The 15,690-nt window shown below is 40.8% G+C and overlaps 1 protein-coding gene and 1 pseudogene across 4 annotated transcripts in view; one reads left to right on the forward strand and one right to left on the reverse strand.

Moving 5' to 3' along the window:
- LOC105483658 (NEDD1 gamma-tubulin ring complex targeting factor) overlaps positions 1 to 2,142 on the reverse strand; it is a 46,399-nt gene extending 44,257 nt beyond the window's left edge. Inside the window, exon 1 of one of the 4 annotated variants that reach the window (XM_011744622.3) lies at positions 1,949 to 2,142. The gene's annotated coding sequence lies outside the window, so the exon portion shown is untranslated. Of the gene's footprint in view, positions 1 to 1,609; positions 1,856 to 1,926 lie in introns of those variants that run through there. The other 3 variants (XM_011744625.3, XM_011744624.3, XM_011744623.2) reach the window with 3 other exon arrangements.
- Positions 2,143 to 6,236: 4,094 nt separating this feature from the next.
- LOC105483659 (elongation factor 1-alpha 1-like) lies at positions 6,237 to 7,991 on the forward strand (annotated as a pseudogene).
- The last annotated feature ends 7,699 nt before the right edge of the window (positions 7,992 to 15,690 follow it).

Here is a 15,690-nt window from a genome sequence, read left to right on the forward strand (position 1 = left end):
TTTTTTTCATAGCACTTCCTACTAACTGAATTTTTTTTTGGTTTTGTTTTTGAGATGGAGTTTCACTCTTGTTGCCCAGGCTGGAGTGCCAGGGCACGATCTCGGCTCACTGCAACCTCCACCTCCCAGGTTCAAGCGATTCTCCTGCCTCAGCCTCCTGCGTAGCTGGGATTACCGGCATGCACCACCACGCCTGGCTAATTTTGTATTTTTTAGTAGAGGCGGGGTTTCTCCATGTTGGTCAGGCTGGTCTCGAACTCCCGACCTCAGGTGATCTGTCCGCCTCAGCCTCCCAAGGTGTTAGGACCACAGGCATGAGCCACCGCGCCCAGCCACTATCTGAAATTTTTATTTGTTTTCATAATAATGTCTGTCTCCCCACACCAGAGTCTTGAAACATTCCTGGCACAAAACAGTTTCTCAACAAATAACTATTAATAAGTAACTTCCTAATTTTTTAAAAAACATATGATAAAGTAGCATTTCTGCAGGTCAGAATCCATTCACACCATTTTCCAAAACCCTAAAATTAGCAATATGGTCAAATGAGATGCCACTAAGTCCCCATACCAATTCTTGGACTACAATACCTTCAATGATTTATTCAGAGTATACAGTTGAAACATGTAATTCTAACAAGGTGATTTCACAAACCAAGGAAGTCTAGAAAACAGAAGGCAGGGAAGCTGCTCTAGGCAGGCACCTTAAAGAGCAACAGGTAGCAATGAACTGAACGATAGGTGAGAAAAGGGAGGCTCAAAAGTACATGGGAGAAAAGGAAAGCGAGAGTTCACAGAATTATACCTCCCACACCTTCCTAGTATGGAAAGTGCAAGACTACTACACAGCATTAGTGATGTCACAGACAGGTCCCCGAGTCACCAATACAACAGCACACCTACGTCTAGTATAAGCCATTTCAGAGGACAAGTTAAAGACATAATTATAAAAACGTTTCATTCTCGAGACAAAAAGTTAAGGTAATTCACTCATGTGCTTCCTTATGCTCCATTCATCTGACACAGTGCTATGAAAAGCCATTAAAGTCACCTGTCGAAATGTAACACAGTGTTTGGATTTGGAGCCTTAAATATGTGTAACACGTGCCCCGAACGAACTGCTGGAAAAGCGATCTCTAAGCCCTGTAAACACAACTGCAAGCTGTGTCAACCTGCATCTTACACCAGGCCTATTGAGCTGCGGGGTGTAGTGGGTAGATCACCGAGGCCAGGGCTCTGAAAAACTGGGTTCGAAAGACCCGCTCCAACTTAGGAGACATAATTCGCCGAGTGATTTAATGTTTGTTTCCCGCTCTTAAAGCGGGGCGGGGAAGAGGACTATCTGCCCACCTACTCCGGTCTTCTAAGAACTGAGCACTTTTAAGGGAGAGACTTTACATCAGTCCCACAAAGAGGGTCCCATCGAAAGCGAGCAGTCAGGACAGAAGGCGGTAACGTCGGCCTGGCTTCAGGGACAGCTGCTACAGGAACCAATTCAACTACACTACTCAGCTGAAATGAAAGTTCTCCAACTTTCAATCACCGAAACTGCACTTTACTTGCAGGACAACCGCTCAACTGAGGCTACCCTGTAAAATGCATCCGAGTACCTGGCAAAAGAGAAGTACTTGAGGTTGACAAAAAAGAAGACAGACTTGTGGAGACGAGGCAAACTTTTCCGGGGCAGCACAGCCACCAGGGCCGCCACCAACCTACCCTAGTTGACCTGGGCCGCCTCTCGGGGAGGTGTGCGACCCCGGCCCGCGGCTCCCCAGACACTTCCCAGCCCAACGCGCCGCCGCGCCCCTGCCCAGCAACCGCTCCGGGCGCGCGAAGCCCAGGGACCTCCGCCCCGCCCTCTGAGGGGGACGGAGGGGGTCTTAGGATACGTAGGGTGCACGGACGCGGCGGGCGGGGCCCCGCTGACCTCAGGGCCTCCGGAACCTCACCTCTCCGCAGCAACACAACAGGGTGCCGCGGCCCGCTAGGCGCTGGGCTTCCGGCTCCCGCCTGGACTGTTAAACTTCGGCGGCCGGAAGTCCCGCCCCGAGTGACGTCAAGGGGCGAGGCGCTGCGTGCGGCTGTGGCTCCTGGCCGGACTGGATTTGGGGTACAGAGGGTCTGGCCAGGGCGGCGCTGGGCATCCGCGGGAGAAGTTATCCCAGTGCCAGGGTGGGAACTGCGGGCCGGGGCGACTCTCTCCACGCCCCAACGACGGAGCTCCGGCCACTGTCAACTGCTCCTTTGTCATTCACTTGCTGACTGTCTACTGTGTGCTAGCACTGTGCTAGACTCTTGGGTGTACAGTGATGATTTAGCCTGGGGATACAAGAGTACAGTGAATTCTCGTGGTCCTTGGCCTCGTGGAGCTTACAATCCACTATAGGAAGCTGACGTTATTAGATACTTAAATGGAAAGTGAAACTATGATAATGAAAGGTATAAGATGCACCAAGACCCATAATAAGGGAAACTATTGTGGATGTGGATATAGGATTGTGGATGTGGAAAGGATTCCTACATGCAATTTACAAACCAGGAAACGCGCTCAGGCTGAGAAATAACCCGAAGAGTAGGCGTCTGCACTAACCTACTTCAAAACCCATGATCTTTTTTTCATCATGCTGCGAGCTCGGTCAGGAACATCAAACATCATCTGGTTGGGAATTCTTTTGAAGGGGATGCTTCAAGGTGGAAAAGAAAGTTACTGAGCCGAGTTTTCAAGTGCCCCTTCCAAAGGGCCTTTTGTAGCTCTACCGACAATTTTTGCTGAGAATATTTATCATAAATATGGAGCATTTCTTCTGCAAAAAGTGTTATTCTTTCATCACAACTACATGGGGTGTGTTTCTGAACTAGGTACATAAGCCCCAGTTATCTGCATTCATATTGCAGATTATTGGAAAATTCTAATAAGTGCATTTTTTTCAGAGCAGAAATTGAAATCGTAGCCAAGTTATTGAGGTTCATGGGGGAGTGGAAAAAGGAGAAAGATAGCAAGCAGCAACTACCTTAATTGTACAGTCTGCAGTTCTTGAGGCTATGAAATCCAATTTGGGCAGGGAGGAGGCCCAGAAAGTTGGGAACTAAGAAAGCAGAGTAAGGGAGTGGGGGCAGGGAGAATGGGAGCGAATGGAGAAAAGAAAGCTTCAAACAAAAAGGACAATTAATTAAATCTCTGAAAATTGAAGCCAGCAGGAAAATTGAGACGACTATATGAAAATATATATAATAATACGTGTAATATAATATATACATATATAATACTAGCTATACATATAAAAATAAATATTGAACACTTTACTAAGCACTGTATTTGTGTGTCTAGACGTAATGTGTATGTATGCTATATATATATAATTTCATCTTTCTGAAAACACATGATGTGCCATTATTTGTCTCCGCTTTACATATGAGGAAATAGAGGTTAAGTAACTTGCCCAAGGTCACAAGTTTAATAAATGGTAGATTCAGAAGTTAAACTTGGGACCATAGGACTGCAAAGACTGTCCCAAACCATTATGCTATACGGTCAAGAGCCATAATACAGTATAAAGGGCCAAATGGAAACCACTCCTCTGTCCCCACTGATGCTACGGCCTCATCAAATCTTACTAGCCTTGGAACAGTCCTGTCATTTTTGTCCCTGCCTCTGTGCCTATGTACATATTGTATGCTCAGTTCTGTATAATAGTTTAAAGAACAATAGGTGCCAAATGTTGGAAGCCTTGCTAATATATGAATTATATAAACATATACAGATTTCCAAAAGTAGCCATCACGACAAAGAATATTTCTAGAGACAGAGAAATATTTCATAATGATAAAATGGTAAATAAAACCACAAGCCATTATCAATTTTAAGTGTATATGTGAACATAAGAGAATTTTGAAGCATATGAAGAACAAGTACCAAAGCTAAAAGGGGAAAAAGGCATACCCATAGTCATTGTTGGAGACACTGACAGAATTTTCTCAGTAATTCATAGAACATCCAGATGATTAAAAAAAATCAGAAAAGATGTAGAAGATCTGTACACTACCAACTATTTTAACTGACATTTGTAGAATACTAGAGCCAACTACTTCAGGATAAACATTCTTTTCAAATACACGTGAAGATGGAGTATATATTGGGCTATAAAGTAAGTCAGTAGATGTTTAACAGAATAAATCTTACAGAGTATGCTCTCTGATCACAACAGTATTAAATATAAACTAAAAAACAATAACTCACCTAGAGAAGCCCCAAACGTGAAATAAAACAACCTTACTTCTAATAGCCCATAGGTGAAGGAAAAAATCAAATCACAAATATTAATAATAATAGAAAATATTTGAACTGAGTGATAAGTAAAATGCAACAATAAAAACTCATGGAAACAGCTAAATCAGTGCTTATATTATGAAATCAGTGTTTATATTATGAAAAAAAGTCCAAAATCAATGATCTATGCTGTCTGTTAAGAAACTTAGAGAGCAAATTAAACACCAAGTAAAGATTAGAGTACAGAACAATGAAATTGAAAAAAGATGAACAATAGAGAAAAATCAATGAAACCAAAAGCTGGTTTTTGAAGTGATTAATAAAATTGAGAAATCTCTAGCTAGACTTATCAATAAGGAAGAGAAAACACAAATTACCAATATCGAGATTGAAAGAGAAGCCATCAATACAAATCCAAAAGATATTTACAAAAATAAGGGAATAGGATAAACAACTACATGTTAATAAATTTGGTCACAACTAAAACAACTGAATACCTTGAAAGACAAATATTAAAACTGACACAAGAAGAAATAGATAATATGATAGCCCTATATGTACCACAAAAATTGAATCCAAAATTAAGAAAGCCATCTCACAAAGGAACCTCAGGATCAGATGGCTTTACGGTTGAATTCTATCAAACACATGAAGAAATAATACAACATTTTGGGAAAACAGAAAAGAAGAGAATATTTGCTAAACCCATTTTTTAGAGGCAATATTACTCTGATACTAAACCAGAAAGACATTACAAGAAATAACCATAACTCATATCCCTTATGCATGGAGACAAAATTATATAGGTGCACATATATATGCAAAATAAATCCAGTAATTTATAAAAAAGATTATGATCAAGTGAGATTTATTGGAGAAATCCAAGATTGGTTTAACACTCAAAAATCAGTTAACATAATTCACCATATTAACAAAATGAGGGAGAAAGCCCATATAATTATATCAATAGATGAAGCAAAAACATTTTTCTAAAATTTAACATCTACCCATGATTTAAAATGCTCGACAAACTGAAAAAAATGAAGGAAGGAAACATCCTAAACTGGTTCAAGGGCCTCTACAAAAAGCCTGCAGAGAGCACCTTAATTAATGATGAAAGACTGAATGTCTTCTCCTAAGATTAACACAAGAATACCCAGTCTTACTAGTACTCCTAGTCAACATTCTTCTGGAGGTCCTAGGCAGTGCAATAAGACAAGAAGATGAAAAGAAAGAGAAGAAGAAATAGGAAGAGGAGAAAGGAAGAGGAGAAGGGAGAGAAGAAGAAAACAACAAGTATACATAATGGAAGGGAAGAAGTAAAACTCTCTTTATTGCAGACAGCATGATTGTGTACTGTAAAATCATAAGGAATCCAGAAAAAAACTCCTAGAGCTATTTGAACTCAGCAAGGCCTATGCAAGGTCAATATACAAAAATAGAATTCTACATACTAGCAATAAACAATCAGAAAAATAAAAATTACAATTTCATTTCCAACAACATCCAAAAGTATGAACTATTTACACATAAATATACTAAACTATATTCAATAATTGTACATTGAAAGCTACACAACATTACTGAGGGAAGTTAAAGACCTAAATAATGAAGAGCTGTATCATGTTCATGAGATAGAAGACTCAATATTATTAACATATCAGGTTTAAATAATGCAATTTGTTGTTTGTATATTATGCACCAATAACTTTATTTTTAAAAAGATCTCAGGAGCAAAGAGTTCCTAATTATTAAGAAATAAAGTGATGTTCTTAACTTGTAAGAGAAAAACAAAGTCTTAAAAAGACACAACAAAACAAAAATTTTCAAATTTAATAACACTGGCTTGAAAGGCCTTAAATAGTCTCAAAAAAAAGTTACTAAACAAGTTTCAAATATCAGAATGGCTTTTTCACAATGGGTTTCCTGCCAGAACACAGGTGTTGTGAAAACCACTCCTAAAGGCTAAAATGGGAAGGCAAAAGACTCATATCAACATCATCGTCATTGGACACATAGATTTGGGCAAGTCCACCACCACTGATCATCTGATCAACAAATGTGGTAGCATCAACAAAAGAACCATCGAAAAATCTGAGAAGGAAGCTGCTGAGATGGAAAAGGGCTCTTTCCCATGCCTGGGTCTTGAATAAACTGAAAGCAGAGACTGAACTTCGTATCACCATTGATATCTCCCCATGGAAATTTGATGTCTCAGGACACACAGATTTTTATCATAAACATGAATCCAGGCACATCTCCAACTGACTTTCCTGTTCTGATTGTTGCTGCTGACATTGGTGAATCTGAAGGTGGCATCTCCAAGAATGGGCAGACCCATGAGCATGGTGTTCTTGCTTGTACACTGGGTATGAAGCAACCAATTGTTGGTGTTAACAAAATGAATTCCACTGAGCCACCCTATGGCCAGAAGAGAAAATTGCGAAAAACGACAGCACTTATATTAAGCAAATTGGCTACAACATGGACACAGTAACATTGGTGCCAATTTCTGGTTGAAATAGTGACAACACGCTCGAGCCACATGCTAACATGCATTGGTTCAAGGGATGGAAATTCACCTATAAAGATGGCAATGCCAGTGGAACCATGCTGCTTGACACTCTGCACTGCATCCTACCACCAACTCATCCAACTAATAAGCCCTTGGGTCTACCTCTCCAGTATGTCTGCAAAACTGATGGTAGTGGTACTGTGCTTGTGGGCCGAGTGGAGACTGGTGTTCTCAAACCCAATATGGTGGTCACCCTTGCTCCAGTCAATATTGTAACTGAAGTAAAGTCTGTTGAAATGCTTCATGGGCCAGGCGTGGTGACTCATGCCTGCAATCCCAGCACTTGGGAGGCCGAGGAGGGCAGATCACATAAGGCCAGGAGTTTGAGACCAGCCTGGCCAACATGGTGAAACCCTGACTCTACTAAAAATACAAAAATTAGCCAGACATAGTGATGCATGCCTGTAATCCCAGCTACTTGGGAGGCTGAAGTGGGAGGATCGCTTGAGCCCGGGAAGCAGAGTTTGCAGTGAGCCGAGATTGCACCACTGCACTCCAGCCTGGGTGACAGAGTGAGACTCCATCTCAAAAAAAGAAAAAAAGAAATGTACCATGAAGCTTTGAGTGAAGCTCTTCCTGGGGACAATGTGGGCTTCAATGTCAAGAATGTGTCTGTCAAAGATGTTTGTTGTGGCAAAGTTGCTAGTGACAGCAAAAATGACCCACCAATGGAAGCTGGCTTCATTGCTCAGGTGATTATCCTGAGCTATCCAGGCCATATTGGTGCTGACCATGCCCCTCGAATGAATTATCACACAGTTCACATTGCTTGCAAGTTTGCTGAGCTGAAGGAAAAGATCGATTGCTGTTATGGTAATAAGCTGGAAGACAGCCCTAAATTCTTGAAGTCTGATGATGTTGCCATTGTTGGTATGGTTCCTGGCAAACCCATGTGTGTTGAGAATTTCTTGGACTATCCTCCTCTGGGTCGTTTTGCTGTTTGTGATATGAGACAGACATTTGCTGTGGATGTCATCAAAACAGTGGACCAGAAGGCTGCTGGAGCTGGCAAGGTTATCAAGTTTGCCCAGAAATCTCAGAAGGCTAAATGAATATTATCCCTAAGACCTGCCATTCCAGTCTTAATCAGTGGTGGAAGAACAGTGTCAGAACTGTTTGATTCAATTGGCCATTTAAGGTTAATAGTAGAAGAGTGGTTAATGATAACAATGCATTGCAAAACCTTCAGAAGGAAAGGAGAATGTTTTGTGGACCATGTTTGGGTTTGTGTGTGGTTTTTTTTGTTGTTGTTTCTTCTATTTTTGTGCGTGTGGCAGTTTTAAGACATTAGTTTTTAAAATCAGTACTTTTTAATGAAAACAACTTGACTAAAAAGCTGTCACAGAATTTTAAGACCCATTAAAACAAAGTTTAATGAGGAAAAAAAAGAATAAGAATGACTTCCATTCTTCACAGTAACACTAGAATTTACAAGACAGTAGAACAATACTTCTATATTTCTGAGCAAAAATGATTACTACTCTAAAATTATCTAGCTGTCTTATCATTCAAGTGTCAAGAAGGAATAAAAACATTTTCAGACATGTAAAGCCTCAACAAATTTTCCTTATGTGTACCTTATCAAGGAGCTACTTGAGTCCAGGAGCGGTGGCTCATACCTGTACTCCCCACCACTCAGGAGGCTGAGGTGGGAGAACTGCTGGAGCCCAGGAGTTTGAGACCAGCCTGGACAACATGGTGAGACCACATCTCTAATGAAAAGAAGCAAAGAAGCTGCCTGAGGAACTGATACACTGAAACAAAGGAGTGAACCAAAACAGAGGAAGACAGGACATACAGTCTCAGAAAGGTGAAGAAAAATCCCAGGATGACAGGTGAGCACTGGGCCCAAAGAGCAACCAGGGCAAGTAGCAGGTCGAAAGATTCTAGTAGTGCTATTATCAGGAAGAGTCACACACACACACACACCCCTCACGTGTCTAATTGTATTAGAAGAGGTTACAGGACTGGGAAACAATAGACCAGAAGCTTAATTCATGACTAGACACAGAAAACTAGAAAACCAACCAATTAACCAAATGACAATAAATAAAGAAAGAAAGAAATAAAACCACCACTAGGGAAACAAAAATTGTGCAAGAAAGGAAAAGTCGTAATAACAACCATAATATACCACATAACCTGGTGTGAATACTATTTACATAGCCATTAAAATGTGAACCTGCAATGTTAATTTAACAAAAATTATGACACAGCTATAATGGGTTGGTAGGGATATGGGCAGTGTATATATGTGTGTAGTTCAGGTGGAGAAGGGTGCAGAGAGAAGTGATTCTTCATCTTCTATGATGGAAAGTCAATAGGTAAAACCTAAAATTGAAAAAAAAATTACAAATTAAGTTATTAGAGAGATGGAGATGAATACCAAAAGTTGTCAAAGAGAAATACGTAAAACCACAGGGCTTTAAAACATAAAGTTGTTTTTTTAAAAAAGCAATCCCTTGTTCCTACTTGTCACCAACCACTTACCACTCCCCTAGACATCAGTTTTACCTTCGCTGTGTCCTGTTGTTTGTCGATATTGTTCTGTCAACACACATTTGTGGACCAGCTCCTGACACACTGTGCTGATTACTGAGGTGACCAAGATGAACAGCATCCCTAACTTGGAGAAGCTCAGATTATACCAAGGTAACAAATACTAGTGATACAAAGTTGCCAGTGCTATAGTAATCAGAGGCTGGCAAGTGATGATGGAGGAAGAAATTAGTTCTAGGGTTGGCTTCAAAAGGAAGCAAGATGATACACTCAAAACATCAAGGTTTTTAGGTACTGTTAGAGGTCCTATTATGAGAACATCTGCATCCTTTTCCCCTCCCGCTCTTTCCCACAGCCTCTGCTACCCATTGCTTAGGGAGCCTGCTGTCCCACATGGTTCTTCCTTGCATATTCTTCCCTTGAATGTTCCCATGGCTCCCTCTGGCATTTCGTTCAGGTTTGTGCTCAAATAGCACCTCTTGAAAGATGCTTTTCCATGGATGCCCTTATCTAAAATATCCCTCACACCCCATCACACTTTGTCTCCTTGCCCTATCCTAATGTATTTGTCTTCAAAGCACATATCAACAGGTCATTATGCATTGCTTTACTTGTGTGGGTTTGTTTAGTTTCTTCACTGGAATGAAGGTGCCACAAGAACAGGAATTTTGTCCTGTTTGGTTGCCACTAGAACAGGAATTTTGTCCTGTTTGGTTGCCACTATCCCTGTGCTTAGAACAGTGCCTGGCATGTAGTAGGTACTCAACATCTATTAACTAAATGAGTAAATGGATGAAGAATGAATGCCTCCAGTCCAAATCTCTCACCTGAATGCAGACCACATACTCAACTGCCACTATCTTCTCTCTGCCAAGCCATTTCCTGTTCCATAACCTCTCATAGCCTCCCAAGGGCTCAAGCCAGACATTTGTGAGTCAATTCTGACTTTTCCCCCTTCCTTCCTTCTCACAAACATCCAAATAGGCAATCACTAAACCCAGTCCATTTTATTGTTGAGTTCTTCCAAATCTGTCTGCTGCTCAGCACCCCTACTGCTCTTACCTTGATTTAGGTTATCCTCATGACCAAATAGTTGAACCAGCCTCTTCCTAACCTTATTACCAGTCTCCAGTCTTTCATCCCTCCAGCTCTCCTCCAAACTCCTACCATAATGATCTCCACAAAATGCAAATCTGATCTCATGACCACTGTTCTTAAAACATATGCCCTCAGAATAAAGTTCGAACTCCTTTGCATGGCCCCCCTAGGCCCTTTGCCACTACCTGGTGCTGACTCCTGTAAATCTTCTCTGACCGCCTGGCCAGTCACACTCACCACACACACCATGTACCACCCTGCTTAGCTTTGGCCCTTGCTACTCCCTCTGCTTAGAACATCTCCTCCTGTCTCTTAGCAATTGGACCAGATAGCAAGGGCTCTGGGGAAATTTCCTTCCCTGATGGATGCTGCCAGGGCATCCTGTGCCCACCCCTGTACACTGTAAACCATGTGTCTACTCGATGGCTTCCTGCACTGAACTCTAAGCTCCAGAAACGTAGTGCCTGCCTATGAAAAATTAGTATTTGTGTCCCCAGTTCCTAGCATGATGCCTGACACAAAGGAGATACTTAATGAATGTCTGATGAATGAATGAATGGAGGCATGAATCTGTTTTTAGAATTTAGCAGTAAAGTAGAAAATGGATTGCCAGTGGGGAGTCTGAAAGCACACGGACTAGTTAAGAGGTAATTGACATATTCTAGACAAGATGAAGAGGGCCTGGACTCAGGCAGAGGCAATGGGAATGGAAATGAGGAAGCAGAATCAAGACACTTTTGTTAAAAAAAAAAAAAAAAAAAAAAAAAAAAAGATATTTTATGAGCAAATGCAATTGATTGAGTACTGTGTATTTTCTGAAGAATGGCTCCAGTGTTTTAAATTTAGACAAAGGGCCGGAAAGCCAGTCGTACCCATGAGAAGCAATCAATCAACAAACTTCATCAAAGTGAGAAGAGGTGATTGAAGTAGACAAAGAGGTTAGGGAAGCACATAGAGTTTCTGATACAGAAATAAAAGAGAGTGTTTTAACTGCTGAAGAATCAAGAGACTGACAAGGAGAGTGAAGATTTTAGTGCTGAGGATGTAATAACTGGAAAAGTTTGCTTCAACCCTTAATATAGTAATAAAATTTGTAGACAGCCTACAATATTACACTGACTGGGAAGTTATACATTATACAGACTGCCTTCCATTTTGATGAGACATATATAAAAGTAAGCAGGCCAGTTTCTGGGATTTATTGGGGAGAAATAACTAACTTCCAGGGCATGTCACAGGATCAGTGTAGCCTCATCCCATTTACATTTGACATCTCTAGAGCCATAACGTGATAGGGATGCTTAAGGGATCTCTGAAATGTGGAAAGATTCTATTATGACATCTATGCTCTTAGTCAAAGTGTGGGGAAGGGAAAGAAACAGCTATTTCTTAGGAACCTACTACTGCGTAAGGCTTTGTGATTTTACATCCGTCTTCCACCTTCACATAGCTGACTTCAGGAAATTCTTTATAAGAATTGTTTGCTTCAAAGACAATGAAAACTTGTAAATACAGGTTTTTTTCTAAATAGGTAATGAATACATGTTGCAAAACATTTAATCAATACAAAAAAGTAGAGTTAAAAATAAATCTTCTCCAGCCCCTGATGGTGAACCACAATTTCCTCTCTCTAGAACGATAACTAAAAACAATTTCTTGTGCATCTTCCAAGAATATTCTATGCATAAGTACAATTTACATAATTCATTCAAAATTCATTTAATATACACTGAACACCAACATTAACTCACTACACATCTATTCCATGCTTTATTTTTTTTTTAACTTAATAATATCTAGCAGAAAGCTCCCCATCTTAGGGCAGACTGGTCTCATTCTTTTTTCAGTCCACATAATATTCTATTGTCTGAATGTATCATATTTTATTTAGCAAAGACTGTATTGGTGAATATTAAAGATGTTTTTCAGATATTCTTTTTACATACATAATTTCTTATGCATGCAGGTAGAACTGTATATGCTAACAAGGTTCAAAAGGAATATAATGTGAACAACATATGTAAGTTTCAATGTTCTAGCAGCCACATTTTTAAAAGTAAAAGAAATAAGTAAAATTAATCTTAATAGTATATTATATTTAATTCATTATATCCAAAATATGTCATTTCCAACATGTAATCAATTAAAAAATGAAATATTTTACATTATTTTACTTATTCTAAGGCTTTAAAATTCAGTGTGTGTTTTACACTTAAATTACATGTCATTTCAGATACGCCACATTTCAAGTGCTCAGTAACCAAATATGGTCACTGGCTGCTATACCGGAGAGCACAGGCGTATACATTCCCAGATGGGAAATTGCTCAGAGGAGTAGTATATGGTTAAATTATTATTTTAAAAATTGCTGTTGTCAAATTGCTTTTCAGAAAAAGTTGTACCAATTTACACTTCCCTTAATAATATGCTTACTTCCCCTATCATTTAGGAGTTAGGTGAAAATAGTCTATTATTGAGTTTTACTTTGCATTTATGTTATATTTATGTTATATTACAAGTAAGATTGAGCATCTTTTTTTTTTTTTTTTTTTTTTTCCTTTGAGACAGAGTCTCTCTCTGTCACCCAGGCTGGAGGGCAGTGATGTCATCTTGGCTCACTGCAAGCTCTGCCTCCCGGGTTCATGCCATTCTCCTGCCTCAGCCTCCCTAGTAGCTGGGACTACAGGCGCCTGCCACCATGCCTGGCTATTATTTTTGTACTTTTAGTATAGACGGGGTTTCACCATGTTAGCCAGGATGGTCTCGATCTCCTGACCTCGTGATCCACCCGCCTTGGCCTCCCAAAGTGTTGGGATTACAGGTGTGAGCCACTGCGCCTAGCCCGAAGTTGAGCATCTTTTTATATGTTTATAAGCTATTTGTATTTCACCTTCTATGGAGTATTTTTATGTCTTCTGTCCATGTTTTCAATAAATTGGTCCTTTTCTTCATCGATATATGAGAGAATGAAAGTAATTTATCTGTCATAAATGCTACAAAAATGTTTTCCAGTTTACCCTCTTATGGCTTTGGTTATGCATTATTTTGTCATGCAAAAATGTTTCCTTTTTTTTTTTTTTTTTTTTGAGACTGAGTCTGGCTCTGTCGCCCAGGCTGGAGTGCAGTGGCCGGATCTCAGCTCACTGCAAGCTCCGCCTCCCGGGTTTACGCCATTCTCCTGCCTCAGCCTCCGGAGTAGCTGGGACCACAGGCACCCGCCACCTCGCCCGGCTAGTTTTTTGTATTTTTTAGTAGAGACAGGGTTTCACCGTGTTAGCCAGGATGGTCTCGATCTCCTGACCTTGTGATCCGCCCGTCTCAGCCTCCCAAAGTGCTGGGATTACAGGCTTGAGCCACCGTGCCCGGCTAAATGTTTACATTTAATGCAGTCAAAATAGCAATCTTTTATGGCTTCTAGGTCTTGTCACGTTTATAGAGGACTTCCTCTCTCTAAGATCATTAGAAAGTCTTTTGCATGACTTTCTTCTGATCCTCATAATAAAGTTATGAAGCTGATGTCATAATTTTTCATTTTACAGATGAAAGAGTAGATTCTTAGAGATATTAAATAAGCTGCCTAAAGGGACCCAGCTAATAAACAGTAGAGCTAGGATTCAAATACATTTTGTCAAATTCTAAAGATTGTGTGCTCTTTTGGCTACTCTATAATCAATGTAACCTATGTTAGGTATCTTATTATTGTCCACTTTTAAAAATTCCTTGTATTATATTAAATATATCATTGCTATTAATAGCTAAAACGTTGCATTAATACTGACACCATATTCCCACAAAACCCTATGTAATCGAAATGAGGAGTTTGGGCATTCCTGTGGCAGGAGGGTGACGGGTTTATCTTGGGTAGAAGAAGCCAAGGATATGGAACAGGATTGCAGCAATCAGGGAAGCCTAAATGGGCTTGAGGACATTCAGTGTCTTAAAAGAAAGGTAGAAATTGGACATGGAGAGAAAACAAAAAAAATAAAAAACTGTATTAGTCTGTTTTCACATTGCTGATAAAGACATAACTGAAACTGGGAACAAAAACAGGTTTAATTGGACTTACAGTTTTGCATGGCTGAGGAGGCCTCAGAATCATGGCAGGAGGAGAAAGGCACTTCTTACATGGCAGTGGCAAGAGAAAATAAGAAAGAAGTGAAAGTGGAAACCCCTGATAAACCCTTCAGATCTTGTGATATGTATTCAGTATCACGAGAATAGCTCAAGAAAGACCGGCCCCTATGATTCAATTACCTCCCCCTGGGTCCCTCCCACAACATGTGAGAATTCTAGGAGATACAATTCAAGTTAAGATTTGAGTGGGGACACAACCAAATCATATCATTCCACCCTGACCCTTTCCAGATCTCATGTCCTCACATTTCAAAACCAATCATGCCTTCCCAACAGTCCCCCAAAGTCTTAACTCAATTCAGCATTAACCCAAAAGTCCATGGTCCACAGTTTCATCTGAGACAAGGCAAGTACCTTCTGCCTATGAGCCTGTAAAATAAAAAGCAAACTAGTTACTTCCTAGATACAATGGGGGTCCTGGTATTGGGTAAATACAGCCATTCCAAATGGGAGAAATTGGCCAAAACAAAGGGGTTACAGGACCCATGCAAGTCCGAAATCCAGCAGGGCAACCAAATTTTAAAGCTCCAAAATGATCTCTTTTGACTCCAGGTCTCACATCCAGGTCATACTAATGCACGAGGTGGGCTCCCAGGGTCTTGGGCAGCTCCGCCCCTGTGGCTTTGCAGGGTACAGCCTCCTCCCTCCCAGTTGCTTTCACAGGCTGGCATTGAGTGTCTGTGGCTTTTCCAGGTGCACAGTGCAAGCTGTCAATGGATCTACCATTCTGAGGTCTGGAGGATGATGGCCCTCTTCTCACAGCTCCACTAAGCAGTGCCCCAGTAGGGACTCTGCATGGGAGGTCCAACCTCACATTTCCCTTCCACACTGCCCTAGCAGAGGTTCTCCATGAAGGCCCCACCCTTGCAGCAAACTTTTGCCTGGTCATCGAGGTGTTTCCTTACATCTTTTGAAATCTAGGTGGAGGTTCCCAAACCTCAATTCTTGACTTCTGTGCACCCACAGGTTCAACACCATGTGAAAACTGCCAAGGCTTGGGGCTTTCACCCTCTAAAGCCACAGCCTGAGCTATATGTTGGCCCCTTTCAGTCATGGCTGGAATAGCTGGGACACAGGGCACCAAGTCCCTAGGCTGCATACAGCACAGTGACCCTGGA

The sequence above is a fragment of the Macaca nemestrina genome, chromosome 10 (genome assembly GCF_043159975.1).
Source record: "Macaca nemestrina isolate mMacNem1 chromosome 10, mMacNem.hap1, whole genome shotgun sequence".
Taxonomy (NCBI): Eukaryota; Metazoa; Chordata; class Mammalia; order Primates; family Cercopithecidae; genus Macaca; species Macaca nemestrina.